General features: G+C 38.7%; 1 protein-coding gene across 2 annotated transcripts in view; it reads right to left on the bottom strand.

Moving 5' to 3' along the window:
- The window catches only part of lactbl1b (lactamase, beta-like 1b), a 69213-nt gene that overhangs the window by 29370 nt on the left and 24001 nt on the right, over positions 1 to 15842 (bottom strand). Inside the window, exon 1 of one of the 2 annotated variants that reach the window (XM_061726938.1) lies at positions 5446 to 5567. The exons of the other annotated variant lie outside the window; for it this stretch is intronic. The gene's annotated coding sequence lies outside the window, so the exon portion shown is untranslated. Of the gene's footprint in view, positions 1 to 5445; positions 5568 to 15842 lie in introns of those variants that run through there. 2 annotated transcript variants of the gene reach the window in all.

Consider the following 15842-nt stretch of genomic DNA (forward strand, 5'->3'; position numbering starts at 1 on the left):
GTAGTAGTGAGAATCAAGAGCGCTTTGGAAAGCAATTTCTGAAATATTGGGTCTCAGAAAAAACACACCCAGCATTCTTTCGGTCAGGTCTTAACAATTTCCTCTGCTCATCGATTTTAGTCAACTTTTGATTTTTGGTGTTTTGGTTTCTGAATACCCTGCTTAAGCGGCGCTTTTTGTTCTTTGTGTGATTAAGTCATCAATGCAATATCTTTGGTTCACAAAAAGTTTTCTAATTGTTGCAATTATGCACTCTTATTTATAATATAAAATGAATCTGCAGGAAGTTGCCTCACTATTGTCACTGAGTTTGCAGGGAGCAATAGATATTATTTAGTGCGGCTATACAGTATTTAACTGGTTGACATTTAAAATCTGGATGTGCACATGACCACATTATGCACGTCTCCTCTGTATGGACAAAAAAAAATACAAAACAAGCCTCCACAAAAAGGAAGGAGAGACATGGATAGTTAAAAAGAGCTGATCTCAACATGTTTCATGTTAAAGTTCTAGTTTGTCTTTAGGAAAGAAATCAATTAAAGTGATGTCCTCTGAAGAATGTCCTCTGCCTTAGAGGAGAGAGGACAAGCGTGAAGCTGGAACTGACACACAAGCTTGAGGCAACAGCATCTATAAGTTTCGCGGCTGGTAAAAACCATCCATCCATCCATCCATTATCTATACCCGCTTTATCCTTTGCAGGGTCACGGGTCTGCTGGAGCCTATCCCAGCTATTTTCACCCTGGACAGGTCGCCAGTCCATCGCAGGGCCACATATAAACAGACAACCAGACACACTCACACTCACAGGCAATTTAGAATGATCAATTAACCTACTGTAGCATGCATGTTTTTGGACTGTGGGAGGAAACCGGAGTACCCGGAGGAAACCCAAGCAAGCACGGGGAGAACATGCAAACTCCACACAGAAAGACTCTGCTGGGCCAGGGAGTCGAACCGAATCGAATCTTGCTGTGAGGCAACAGTGCTAACCACTAAGCCACCGTGCTGGAGGCTTAATTTGAGATCATGGTAAAAACAATGATCTCAAATAGGACTATAAGGTCCGCTCATTATACCATACTGGATTATGCATGTTTACCTTTAATCCTCCCCAATAAGGACAAGAAAAGTAATTGTAGCTTGCCCTACATGTCTTGGCCAATTAAAACTCTGATAGATATTCAGCACTAAAAAACACTTTTTAAACATGTCTTTTAAAAAGTATTTCCTGTGACTCTTTGGAACAGGTAGTCTGTCCACAAGGTGCTCAAAAGCCAAGTACAAGGTTTTATTCTTTTCTTTTTTGTTGCAAAGATTCCAAACGTGTACAATTTTAATGTTTTTTTTTTTCATTTTAGGTTGCCTATTTTGTAAAAGGAAATATTTATGTGATGCCAACAAGTCCATGTCCATTCTAATCTCTAAATCCAGCTGTGCTCTCTTTTTAACGGCCAACAACCAAAGTGATGGTTAACCTCCACAACACTCAGTTTGACCCTTGAAAGCAAAATTAATAATATGTTGCTTCCCCGTATCAAATTTTGAACATAATAATGGAGGTCTAATGTGAACGAACAAAGGTGGAAGCATTTAAAAAACAACAACATAACTGATTTGTGCATTTTTGTGCATTTAATACAAGAAAGGCTGTTTCCGTTGGAGCTCCGGTCCTGTTTTCATGCTGCCCACTGAACACTGTCGTATACATTCATGGTGGTGCTCCGTGGAAAGAAGTCTTCCCAGCACTTAGTTGTAATGCTAATGCAGGAGCAGATCAGGGATTTATGTGGACGTGGCCTAAGAGAAACACTCGTTATCTTAATCCTTTTGGAAAACAGGCTGTCTGAAACAGGTTTTTCGACAATCTTTTTGATAGTTTTGGACCAAACACATAAAAGACCAGCAACAACACCACAGCTATGCCAATGGCAAATGAAGGGTTGAGAGTACTTCATAAAGTTAACATTTAGTTGCCTTGGCTGTAGTATGCTTTCATACTTACACGCTTTAGTTTGCTGTGATGGAAAACTTGATGTTGCATGCACAACAACAAAAAGATAAAAAACTCAAGTGGGGAATTGTGGTGAAAAACTTTCAGTCTTCGAATTATGGGTTTAGCTGTTACACAGCTGCAAGGATGTTGTTTTGAGAACTGCATGTTATTTTGTCTAAAGAGCCGCCAGCTCTGTTCTGGTGAAACTGTACGAGTGACTCTGTCATTCTTCATCTCACCTTCATAAATATACGTTTGAACCTTTTGCATTTAAAAGATAATAACAACAAAAAATTAAAACTGCAAGCAGCGATGAACGGGCCCTCGCACCCTTGTGCACGTTCAGGCGTGCTGCAGTGGAAGTGCTTGTATGACTTGCATGTAGATGTCTTCAGGCCTGGACATTTAGCGGATGACACCAGCCACGACTCTCTATACCAAACCATTCAATAGTTATGGCAGAAAATAGGGACTATCAAATATGGACCAATCAGATGAAGGGGGGCGCGATTTTTGGCGTCTATCGTCGCCACGGTAGCGCTTTTGACTGAGAAAAGTAATGCGCTTTGTTGCAGGATCGAGACGCACATTTTGATGTATAACACACCTGGATGCACGTTATGATTCGGGCGAAGAAGCGGCCGAAGAAATGGCATAAATTGCGGCAACATTACACGATTAATTCAAAATGGCCGACTTCCTGTTCGGTTTCGGCCATGGCGCCAAGAGACTTTTCTTTAAGTTGCGACATGATACAGGTGTGTACCGATTTTCGTGCATGTACGTCAAACCGTATTGTGGGGCTTGAGGCACGAAGTTTTCTAGGGGGCGCTGTTGAGCCATTAGGCCACGCCCATTAATGCAAACCATTAAATATCAAATTTTTCGCCAGGCCTGGCTTGCGTGCAAAATTTGGTGACTTTTGGGGCACGTTTAGGGGAGGAAAAAGGCCCTCATTTCGTCGGAAGAAAATCGAAGATAAAAACAAAAATCGAGAAAAATTCCTACAGATACAATAGCGTGCTATAAACAAACCTGAGTTCATTTTCCTGCTTGCTGTCGCGGGTTTTGCGCAGTTTGAAGACAATGGCCGTATATGGGGTGTGGACCAAAACAATTCAGGCAAATCAACCTGGTGTACTCTGATACTGTACTTCTGGTGAGAAAGCATACTGAGCCCTAACAGAACCAAAAGGATGGCATCACACGATTTTAGACATTGAATGCATAAACTTTAATTTCTGCAGAATCAACACCCAGATTTCTCTCAGCTCTCTTCAAACGGCAGTTTTCAAGTCCTTTCTAAAGAAAAGCAGCTTGGATCCTTCAAAATGAAATAATATAGGGCAATGTCTAATCTTCCCTTTATTGGAAAAGATATGAAGAAAACTGTTATGACTGAGCTAAATCTGACTGACTGCAAAAAGACTCCAGACAATATCATAGCAGTGAGACAGCACTGATGGCAGGCTTAAACGATATTTATCTCAACACTGATTCAGGTAAGACGTTGATTCTGATGCTACCTGACCTTACTTAAAATAATAGATGAATGCTCTTCAACCTTGGTCCACAGGGCCCACGATCCTGCGTGTTTGAGATGTTTTCCTGCTTCAGCACACCCTGACACAAAGGACTGTGTCTTTAACAGGCTTGCGCAGAGCTTGACGACAACCTGATGATGACTATTAAGTGGCATCAGGTGTCTTGAAGCAGGGGAACATCTAAAATATGCAGGATAGCGGGCCGTGAGAGGCAAGGTTGAAGACCACTGCTGGAGTCCTTAAATTCCTAATGGCTGGTCTGGAAAACTGGGAGGAGTTATCATTTACAGTACTCAGTTGGTTCAAACCATATCTTGATTCATGAATTTAATTAAACTTTCCTGTTTTCTTTTTCTTTCATCTTGATGCCTTTGTAAACCATTTTGAGTTGCATTTGTGCATAAAATGTGCTATGCAAATAAACTGTACAGTTTTATTATTGTATCTTCAGAGACTCCAGTGCATCAAAACGTTCCTCTCCAACTGCAACATGGCTTCATTTTAAAAGTGAATTATTTGGTGAGAGAATTATAACACCCTGTGTTTTCCCACCAAATCTTATGCAGAACAAAGAGCTGTGCTGCAGTGGAATTTTAAACTTATTATGAATTACCATCCAAAGAAATAAAAGAAAAACATAAAATAAGCTAATGTATATGGTAAAACAAAAACCCATCAAAAACATGTATAAATACATGGGCAATAATAATACTAGCATTAATAAAGTTGTTATTAATTTGTAGTTGAACATGTTGACATTTTACAGTCATAACGGCCCATGTCAGCAATGTTACTTCATAGAAACATAAACTTGCTTTCTCTCTCGCTCTCTCTGGTTAATATTTAACATTTTTGAGACATTGTGGAAAAGGAGTTTGGTTTAAGCTGTGGTAAAGTAACGGTTAATTGCCTTTTACTTTGTACTGGATCATTTCTCGATGTTCCCTCTAAACTTGTGCCCCAATTTCTTTCAAGGATCATTAAAAATTCATTTCGCCGCTCAATCTAAACTCATAATGTCAACCCTTATTCCCAATGTTCCTCATTTTTATGCCATCCACAATACAACTGTGTGTGACAGTACGTGCAGAGTTTTACAGTCTATGAGCTCTCCAGGTGGGATGGATGTTCATGAAGGTTTAGTGCCGGACTTTTTCATTAAATTAGTATTAGATTAGTATTAGATAGTATCTCAATTCATGTCACATTATGCAGGGATTATATGAAACTTTAGATAGATAAATGAAATAACAATATAAGAGAAAAAAGCTACAATGAAAAGTGTCAACTGATTAGACAGAAGTTCCTCCTGTGTCCACCAAAGTGTCCTTGGGCAAGACACTGAATGTGGTTGCTCCCGGTTGTCAGGCCAGCTCCGTTGTATGGTAACTCCGCCGACAACCGGTGTGTAAATGTATGTGAGTGTGTGTGAACATCTACAGTGTAAAGTGCTTTGGGGCTGTAGGAGTACAGCTGGAAAGCGCTATATACATGTAAGTGTAAGCCATTTACCATTTAAATAAGAAAGGAAATAAAAAATGTGTGATTTTTATAGGTACAATTTGCCTTTTGAGTATTATTTGAATCGATAATAAACAGTAAGGGTGACAAGATAAATAAAGACAACATTTGGCACTAGTTGTGCTCGGTCATGGCAAAATTAAGTCTTAACACCTGTTATTTAAGGCAGCTTTCACGAGAGTAATCAGTCATGAACTGAAATTGTGATCTTGACTTACTTTAAAGAAATACAAAACATTTTTAAATTAAGAAATGTGCCATATGCACAGAGCAACTAAAATCCAGGCTGTGCATAAACATGTTACATAAGCTTTAGTACATCAAGCAGCTCTTTTCTAGGCCACGGTGCATCCTACATCGATTAATTCCTTGTACACTTACCTCAGGTTCTGAATCTATTAACTGCTTTTCCCTCCTCCTTATCAGAACGGTGAGACCAAAAATATTCCACTGCTGTCCCGTCAGCATTCGGACGCTTGAAAGGGGATCCTGCCAGATGTTGGGATCATGGCTGTGACTAAATCCTGCTTGTATCAAACTCAGTATTCTGGATTAACCATCTCAGCCAATGGCCACATCTGCCACCGAAATAGGTGCTCTGTCAGTGTGTGCGCACTGATAGCCTATTTCTTTTTGTGCAATATCTGCTCTTTTAGTTTGTATTTTATATATATATATATATATATATATATATATATATATATATATATATATATATATATATATATACACACACACACACACACACAGTGGCTAGAAAAGGCTGGACTGAAGCACTAGCACAGCTCAGAGGCATCAATCATGGCAGCATAAGAACAGGCCTTGAGCACAAGCGTGATATAGGCCAGGGTCTACCACCATACCTGTCAGGTTTTGGATTTAAAAAAATAAAAAATAAGGGACATTTTCCGACTGTCAGCTGTCCCACCAGCCCAACCGAGGACCAGTATCTTACATTTTAAGACAGGTTTACAAGAAATCTAAAATAACTACCCGTCAACCACTTAAAAACTACAATTATGTGCTCAGAATCTTATAGGCCGACCTTTGTTGACAATGAAATACTGTGGACATTCTTATTCCTATAATAGAGCCTAAATGAAAACACAAAAGGGAATTGAAGCACAATTATTTATTTTGAATATTTTCAATTAATATACAAATTGATTGTCTTCAAGTGAAACAATTACATTTTCTTTTAATTTATCATTTTAACTCATGTGGCTCTCTGTAAGTAAATTTGGTATCCCATTTTTAGAGATATTTAAACAAAGTCTTCGCTCTGTTGGCAGGAGCCTTCTCTCTGATCCAACCATCCATCGCTGAGTTGTTGTGCCGAGTTGGTTCCCATTGTCGCCACTAACCTCGCGAGAACCAGACTACAGCAGGTGGCAATTCTTGCGAGGTTAGTGGCTGACAATTCAGTTTGGAGAGGCACAGGAATGCTTTTTAAAAAATAAAATGGGAAATTTACGGGAAAATACTAATACGGGGGGATAGCGGGAAAGAAGAGTAAAATACGGTAGTTTCCCGGCCAAAACGGGAGACTTGACAAGTATGGTCTACCACACCAGACAAGACCCGGCTGCAGACTGTGCAAAGATGCCCCAGAAACAATCCAGCAGCAGGCTGCACGATGGTGGGAGTAAAGGCACACATGGAACAACACAACCAGGTAACGATCAGAGTGTACAGAAACATCTGCACCGAGTATGGTTGGAAGTCCCAAAGTCACATATCGGTGGAGAACGAAGGAGAGAGTAGCGACGACATCAAGAGGGAACTGTGTGAGTACCAGGGGTTGAAGTGATGACAGCAGTGGTGCCAGTAGTCGTGGACCACTTGGAGCGGTGTCTCCAGCAGATACCAGGAACACCGTCAGAGATCTCGGTCCAGAAGCTGCAAAAACACAACACCGAACCCTCATGGTCCCAGGACCCGAGCTTGAAGAGAGCAATCTCCCTCAGATGAAAGGACGAGGGTGGAGTTTTATAAATATATTTTTATTTCCCATGCTTCTTCACAAGCATGTAAACTAGTTGCACGCCTAAATGCTCTACTCTAACAAGCTGCTAAAACATGTTATTATTAACATGCCAACACTGCTCATGATCGATTCATTTTATGAAAGTGTATGTAATTCCCTGCGCCTGCTGCGTTCTTCCTTCTGCATTCCCATGAAGTCAGTGAGGGTACTTAGTTTTTCTGCATTTACAATCTTTGAAATCTATTCAAACTCTTTGAATAGTGACATGGTGGACTATATTGTGGTGTTATTTGAGTCCAATCTTTATTATTTCCTTATTATCTAAATAGTTCCTGAGATGTCAGAATTCAAGGATAATTCATTTTCTTTTGTACAGTATGTGTGTGTAACATGTACTGTAAGTGGCAGCTGATATTATAATTGAGTTAACTATTCTGGTCAGTCACTTATTCCTGTCCCAGCAGTGGAAGCTGGGGTCGCCAGTGGACATGGACAAATGGACAATTTGGAGTCTCCAATCAAACTAACACTCATGCACATGTTCTTGGTCAGTGGGGAGAAGCCAGAGTGAAACTCAAGCGAGCACAGGAACAACATGGAAAATTCACAGAGCCTAGAAAAGGTTTTAAATGACCAAAAATAAAAGTTAAAGGGTCGTCGAAATGTCACCATTTAAAGCTACACTGCTTCTTTATACCGGTATGTAAAGGTGAATAAGTAAAACAATTGTCATCATTTAAAAAAAAAAAAGGATAGAAGTTAATATTGCTAATCTTGCTGAAAAGTTTAAAGGCTTACTGGAAAGTTATGTAAAAAAATAAATAAATAAATTTCAAAAAATCATATAGTACTTTCAGGGGCAAAAAGAATGTTAATGTATTCAGCCTCAGTCGTTTTAAGAAGTGCTGACTTGTTGAGACAGCTCCTCGTTTGGTTGGGTCACAAACTTTCCTTACCTTTGATATTAGACTTAAAATGTCCTTTAAAAAAAAAAAAAAAACTCATACAGTCAGGTACAGAAGTTGACGGAGTTTTAATGATTGAGCCTTTATTCATCATCACAGTGGATTTTAAATTACATTTTTTTTTATCAAGATGGAATCAAAGTGTAGATTTTCAGCTTTGATTTAAATGAGTTCCACAAAAATATAAAAATAATTTATCATTTAGGAATTACAGCTTTTTTATCCAGCGGTACTTTGCTCTACAGACCTTTCAGGTAGAATCTGGCCTGAGCAAATCTCTGCTTCTGTTTTGTCGAGGTTTTTTTTCTCCCTCCCTGAATCCCAGATGAAAGGTTTCTTTGTTCTTTAGTTAACACGGTCTGTATATCATTCTGATCTTTTGAACACCTGAGACATTATATACCTCCCCTTCTTGTCATGTCACTTCATGCAAATTTTAACAACCCGAGATTAAAAAAAAAGAAAAACAACCCAAGATCGTTGATATGAAACTGAAAGTTGCTGCTGTCACGAGTGGAGATTGAACACATACTAGGAAGGTTTTATTAAATATTATCTTGCCAATGTTAATGTCTCACAATGAATCATTTTCATCATGAAAAAAAAGGAAAGCAAAAGCCCCAAAGATAGTGACCAATAGCCAAACAATAAATAATCTGAATCCAAATGCTAAATAATTGTCTTTATGCGCTCACTAATTCTTTAAACTAATTCTTTAAACTAAATAGCCCAATATCAATTGATTGATTATATTGTGCTTTTTCTGTTCATTTGATCCACGTTATGTTGTTTACAATTAAATAGAAATGATTTTAAAATTAATCAAATCCTGTATAGACACAGCATTGAGATTTCACTTGGTTTAGTATGATGACAATATAACTCAACTAGCCTTTTTCAAATGTATTCAGGTTGTATAAAACATGCAAACACCATTGCATGTTTATAGGTGTAAACACCATTGTTACACTTATAGTTTTTGTTTGCTTGTTTAATAATATTTTGAGTATTTTTTTTTAAATTGAAAATCCAAAATGTCAAGTTAAAGTCTTCAGCGTTTCACTTAGATTATATAACGGGATTGTAGAGGATTGATTGACACGCTTTTCTGTCCGATGGGGGAAGGCTTTACTGACCTCTTGTGGACAAATTTCACAATACACCTTTTACTGATGAAGATTTTAATAATACCGGCAATCCAAATCCTTATCCTGTTTATTGGTCCATTTTCAGTAATGTTTAATATTTAACCTCATGTTAAATGGGAATCTGGATGACATTAGGGTCTTACATCCGTGCATTTACTTTAATTGCCTGACCTAAAGGCGTTTCCTAAGAAGACCAAAGTGAGACGGCTTCGCTGACTCTGGCACCTGTTGCAGCTTTGATGAGCATAAAAGCAAATGTCAAAGCTTCTGAAGAATTATCTGTCCGTAATTCATCATGCTTAGCACTAAAAGATTAATCAAAGCTCTCTTTGTGTCTCGATGTTAAAACCTCATCTGTGTGAAGTCCAGGGGCACATCCGTAAGTAAATGCACCATTTTACTCTCACCTTCGATTGATTAAGTAAAATATACATGTTCTGAGGAACAAAATCTATGCAATGTCTTGCAACATATTGTGATTTCATTTTTTGACTGAAAACAGTTATAAGCATAATAATTATATGATCTGCTGCTGCTATTTGCTGTTTTTTAATTCAGGTTTAAGTTGAGAGATCTGCTAAACATAAAGTTGGAAAATGTGTAGAAGCATCACTCATACGTGGACGTGGAAATGTTGCATTGGAAATGACTTCCCAGGAATGCAAGAGAGCTCAGTCTGAATCAGGAAAGAAGCAGAAACTTTCATGATAATGGTATCAGAAGGAAATGAAATGATCAGCCCTCGTTTCCTCAAAAGTTGAAAAAGTGTACCATGCTGGAGGAACAAGCTGTTTCACAAGAAAAGTACGTCTCTATAATCAACAAATTATTTACTTGATTTATTATGAAACTTGGAAAAGGGCAATTTATTTGAAAACACTAGATGGAAACTTTCATTGAGGTTGTTCCTGGCGTGTCAATGGGAAAACAAATGTCATGATTTACAGGTAGTATTAGAAGTACTTTCACAACGACATTTTTTTTGTATTTTTGTCTTTTAAACGTCACTACAGTGGATTTAAAATAATCCAATTAAGATGTAATCGATGACTTTCAGCTTTAATTTAAGATGTATCACAACAATAGAGCATTTACCATGTAGGATTTACAAGTCAATTACACCTGAGCTGCTTCATTGGCATTGGTCCATAGCATAATACCCCCTCCACCGTGTCTGATACACGATGTGGTCTGTTCTGCATCGTAAGCCGTTCCTTTCCTTCTCCGTCCTTTTCTCTTCATTCTAAAACAAGTTTATCCTAGTTTTATGTGTCCAAAGAAGCTGACTCCAGAACATCGGAGGTGTTTTAGGTGTCATCTTCCAACGTCTAATCCAGCTGTCTTGTTCTTGACTGTTACCAGCACTCTGTTTGTACTTTGCCTTAAACCTTATTTGCTGGCATTCGTGAAGGCGTCTGCTAATTGTGTACTTTGACAGTCACACGCCGACCCGCTGCATAGTATTCCTGCCTTCTGCTGAAGGCTTGAAGGGGATGTTTCCTCACCAAGGAACTCATTGTGCAATCATCATCTTAAACTGCTTTCTTTTCCAGGTCTTTGAATGTTGGTAATCTCACCAATCGCTCTTTTAAAGGTATTGTGACATCATTTTTAACATGCTTTTAACACTATTAAAAGTCTTGGCCAACATCCCTCAAATGTGTCTAAAAGGGTGTAACAAGAAAAACTTCACTCTAGTACTCCATTCCTGGCTTTTTATGACAGTGTTTTTTTGCGCCGTGAAAAACGCTTCCTTTCCCCCTTTCCTGTCAATCATTGCTCCGCTCCTCCTCCAAACCTCCTCCTCCAGCCATACGCTCACAGCGGCGTCGGAGAGTTAAGCCGGGAGCGACAGGCGAAGCATGCACGGAAAAGCAGCAGGGCGAACCACAGCAAACAATCATAAAAATAAAGGCATGCAAGCAGCAGTGTCCCCTTATCTTAAGTCCAGTCAGTGGCCGCGGGTCTTCTTAGCAGTTTTCCTCCGGTGATGAGAACAAAAGAGGCTCTAAATAGCTCCGTGTTAAGCCTGATTTATGGTTCCGCGTTAAATCGACGCAGAGCCTACGCCGTAGGGTTCAGCGGATTTTTCATCAGGCACAAAGTGGTTCACATAAAAATAGGCATAATAAAATGCAAAATAAACAATAATATGCATAAAATGTAAAAGGCTTAAGACAATAAACAACCAGTGTAAGAACTACTCATAGCAGCCCTTTGTCTAGCTAAAAGGGACTGAAAATAAAAATGAGATGTTTTTGAAAGCATCGCTGTGTCCGGTAAGCGAACGTTTATCCAGAGTCCAGGTGTGACTGAAAGGATCTGTGTCTTCGAGTCCCGAATCTAATGCAAGGGATGGTTAACAGGTTTTTATTCGATGATCTCTGGCTGCAGGAAGATGTTGTAAGGAGGGGTCTGCCCATGGATGGGTCCTGAAACTCCTCAGAGTCGATTCCATAGTTGAAGGGAAGCCAGGGAAGAGGCTCTGGGCTCTTCCCTGGCTTCCCTGGGCCTCTGGGTCAGAAGGTCACAAGTCTTTCAGCAGACTTCTGAACCTGCTGTAGATGAGCCAACTTTTGGTTTAAACATGTGTCAACAGACTGTCAGGGTAATCTTAAATCATGGTTTATCATGTCTGACTCTTCCTTACAATGAGATCTCCTTCGTACCGGTAGCTTCAGTCAAACAGCTCACACATGTCAAGACAGATTTTGATATCAACTCCAGATATTTTGTCAGCTTCATTTCTCTCGAAGAAAAACGAGAATAAACCCCATGGAGTCAGTTCACATCTTTGTTATTTTAAGATAAAGGCACTTCACATAAAATGACTATTATTCTATGAATGCCTTCATTTGTGTTTGTGAAATCTCTTATTTTTTTACGATTAAACTTTTTTATTGATTTTCCATCACTCAATCAAGCAATCAAGTTTGTGAAACCTCTTAAATTAAAGCTGAAGGTCAAAACTTTCATCACATTTTGTTTATTTTATCATTTTAAATCCATATCCATTGTAGGGGTTTACAGTATAAATATAAAAAGAAGAAAAAAATCATAAAAACTCTGTCCAAAAACCTCAGAACCTGACTGTATCACTGAAATTGTTGAAAAATACATATGAAATCAATTATGCTTTTAGTTTGACAGTTCCAGAGCAAATGTAATGCCATTGCTTTAATGATCTTGCTCTTGGTGAGTGTTTAGGGTCATCATCGGGTCATTATGTAGGCTACAGTAAAATGAGCCCAAGATGTGAGATGACAGACATGCTTTGACGTATTAAAATGTGGGTTTATTCACACGAAAGGACCCACCACTGGTTCATAAGGAGAAATTATCATTTAATGTGGTCGACGAACCATCACCCTCTGTGACCTCAATGAACTGAATAAAGGAGAAACTCTTTTCAACAAGTTCAGCAAAAACTCTCTTCTGGCGGTTTCACTTTTAATGGCAGATCAGTTGGACTGGATGTGGGGGTGGTCTGAATTAAATACATGCAGAGGAAAAACAGAGATGGTTCTGTAGTTTCACTCATATAATAAGTCTTATTTTTGATACATATTATAAATGTGTAGTCCTTTAGTTGATTCGCCAATGCCTAATGAAAATGATCACATTTGTAACTAACTGATCCACAGAGGTGGACAGAGTACTCGACCCCAGTACTTGAGTAAGAGTACAAATACTACTGGTCAAAATTTACTCCGTTACAAGTAAAAGTAGCTCAGTCAAAATATTACTCGAGTAAGAGTAGAAAAGTACTTGCTTTTAAAGGTACTTAAGTATCCAAAAGTAAATGCTTTTAAATTTACTTTAAGTAAAAGTAAGAGTAAGCGTAAGAGTAAATTTCCACATCAGTAAATTACTATATTTTTTCTAAATTAATTTAAGGATCTTTTAACTCTTGTTTCTGAGAATTAACTCTTTGAAACCAGCTGCACTGATGTGCTGCTTTTAGAACCACAATGTTATATAAAACCTGCAGAAACACCAAAAACAAATCAAATGAATGGGATCATAAGAGGACAGCAGATGATGCAGAGTTTATTAACAATCATGAACTGAAACCAAATGAACCTGCACCATCCAACTAAGTCTGGATCCCCCTCAAAGCAAAAAAAACAACAAAAAACAACATCTCTGCTTTCAATAACTCAAATGTCTTGAGTTGTTGAATGTCTGTCTGGACAAACGCAGGCTACTTTGGCGGTATCGTTTTGAGGAGGCTTGACGTATTTCCGCTTTACGTACATCCCAGTGGAGAGCGTGCACTGTGATAGGTCTCCTCCTTTGACAAAAACAGTTTGTGTCCAATAGGATTTTAGGGAAGAAGAAAAAAGAGCAGACCTGAAAGTAACGAGTACTTTTCAGCCTTCCTAGAAATTTACTCGAGTAAAAGTAAAAATATTTGTCTTGGAAATGTATTCAAGTAAGAGTAATAAGTACCAACTAAATCTAATACTCAAGTAAAGTACAAATCCTCTGGATATGTACTTAAGTACAGTACTCAAGTAAATTTACTCCGTTACTGTCCACCACTGCTGATCCATGAGGTACATGAGGTATTTTTCCCCCAAAAGTTGACTTAAATAGTTTAAAGTTATGTTTACTTCCACTGAGACGCGGACTAAGCACCATTTAGCCCATAAAACATTTTTTGCTTTGCTCTCGGAGCACAACATCCATTACATCCTTATTGGTAGTGACAAGCCTTCGCCACTAGATGGCAGAAGTGCTCCACTCGCCACTCCGGCCTGAGCGTCGGCGGCCTCTGGGCCACCAGCTCAGGAGGACTACGCCTCTGAGAAGAATATTGGACACAGTGGACTGGCTTTTATGACCATTCTCTAAAATTAAAATAATATAATAAACATCATAAACTATGAGCTAGAATTGAATTAGCATTATAGATAGGCTCCCAAACTCCCTGTATCAACAATTAAGTGATTTATTTTCCAGCTGCAAGGAAAACAGGACCGTAGTAAAAAAGAACAGAAAAAAAAAACACTCTTGGCATGTGTTGCATCCTTTTTCTCAACATTTGTGTGCCAAGCCTCTTCAGTTTTGCCAACAGTTGTCACAAATACCACAACATTTTTCACCCTTAATACAAAATTGCCATTAGTTAACTGGCAAAAAAAGTCTGCATGCAGTGCATTAGTGAGCAATGTTATGTGAATAATTAAAAAAAGAAAAATATTTGCCAAGTCAGAAACATCCAGAAAGTAGGAAAAGTGGATAATTAAGCCAATAAGTGTTCACAAGACTGTGACACATGGGAGCAATAGTTGCAGAGGACAGTTTTTTCGGCCAGGAATGCACTCCAGCAAATGCACTGACATGTGACAGTCAATTACAGCATCACACAAATCTAATGTGTTTTCCTCATTGCTTTTCCTTGGGACGCCACATACCATGCACACACTGAAGGTCACATATGGTAATGAAATATAGTTGTTAGGTTTCTCTGTGCTGCTACGATCATGAATTGTGCTCCTGAATCTATTGAAAAAAAAAAACGGGGAAAAAAAGCCTCAGTTTAAAAGGAGCAAAGAGTATTTATGAAGAAGATTTTCAAAACAAGAGACCAGCAATCAGACGGAGAGGAATTTACCACAACGGAGTCATCGCTGACCAGTTTTCCTAACGGCATCATCAGAACAAAATAAAAAGCACTCTTTATGGATCCTCCACTCGTGCCTTTGGTTTTTTTTTGGGTGAAGAATATAATCACTTTTGGCATTAGATATTCAGGGACTGCTTTTTAAACATTTTCTCTGATGACTTTGCACCACGTACGCTCTTAAGGTTTGAACAGCTATTAAACCTTTGATAAATCTTTTCACTTGAAACAACTTTACTTGATCATTTCACATTGATTTTATTTTGGTCTGTATGTATCACACATTCACTTAAACTGGTTTTGCAGCTAGAAAACAATAAAGATCTCTTTTTTCCCCCCCATTCTGCTCATAAAGAAAAAGCGGTGATACGTGTTAACGGACTTTATCGCTGCCATCTTTTTATCCTGGCAAAAGTCTTTTTTTTTCTATTATCTGTAGTTAAAAGGTGATGAAATGTTTCTAGGTTGACATCGATGACACCAGCATCCATCATCTTGACATCTAAAAGTTATGTGGATTTAAAGTATAAATACTGACATCCATAAGTGCCATAATTTTGTTCAAATTTTTTTTTTTTTGGTATGTCACAAAACCTTGCTAGGCCTATAAATAAACTTGCTTTTCCACTGATGCACCACCATGTTTGTTATACTGTCTGTCTGCACTCAGCCGCTAACTGTGTGATGAGTTGTGAATCTTTACCCTACACACAAGCCAGACACTTATTTCTCATCATCATTTGGACCGTCATTGACAAGCACGCTGTCACTCAGGAGTAATATTCTGCTCTCATGTAGACTGATTGGATTCTGCGACGTGCATCTTCTGGATGCTGCCTCGTCGGCCCACCAGAACCGCTGGCACTATATAGAGCGTACATTTTGCAATCAAGCATTAAAATAAATGGCATACAGTACTGTGACGGCAGAGCGCAACTTTAAAAATAGCATCCGGCAAGTTGTCGTGGAAATGAACTGAGTCACGCTGCGATGATACACCTCACCACGGCATAATCTGTAACCCTCAGGATACCTTCAAGACCAATCAG

Source organism: Cololabis saira, chromosome 8, assembly GCF_033807715.1.
Source record: "Cololabis saira isolate AMF1-May2022 chromosome 8, fColSai1.1, whole genome shotgun sequence".
Taxonomy (NCBI): domain Eukaryota; kingdom Metazoa; phylum Chordata; class Actinopteri; order Beloniformes; family Belonidae; genus Cololabis; species Cololabis saira.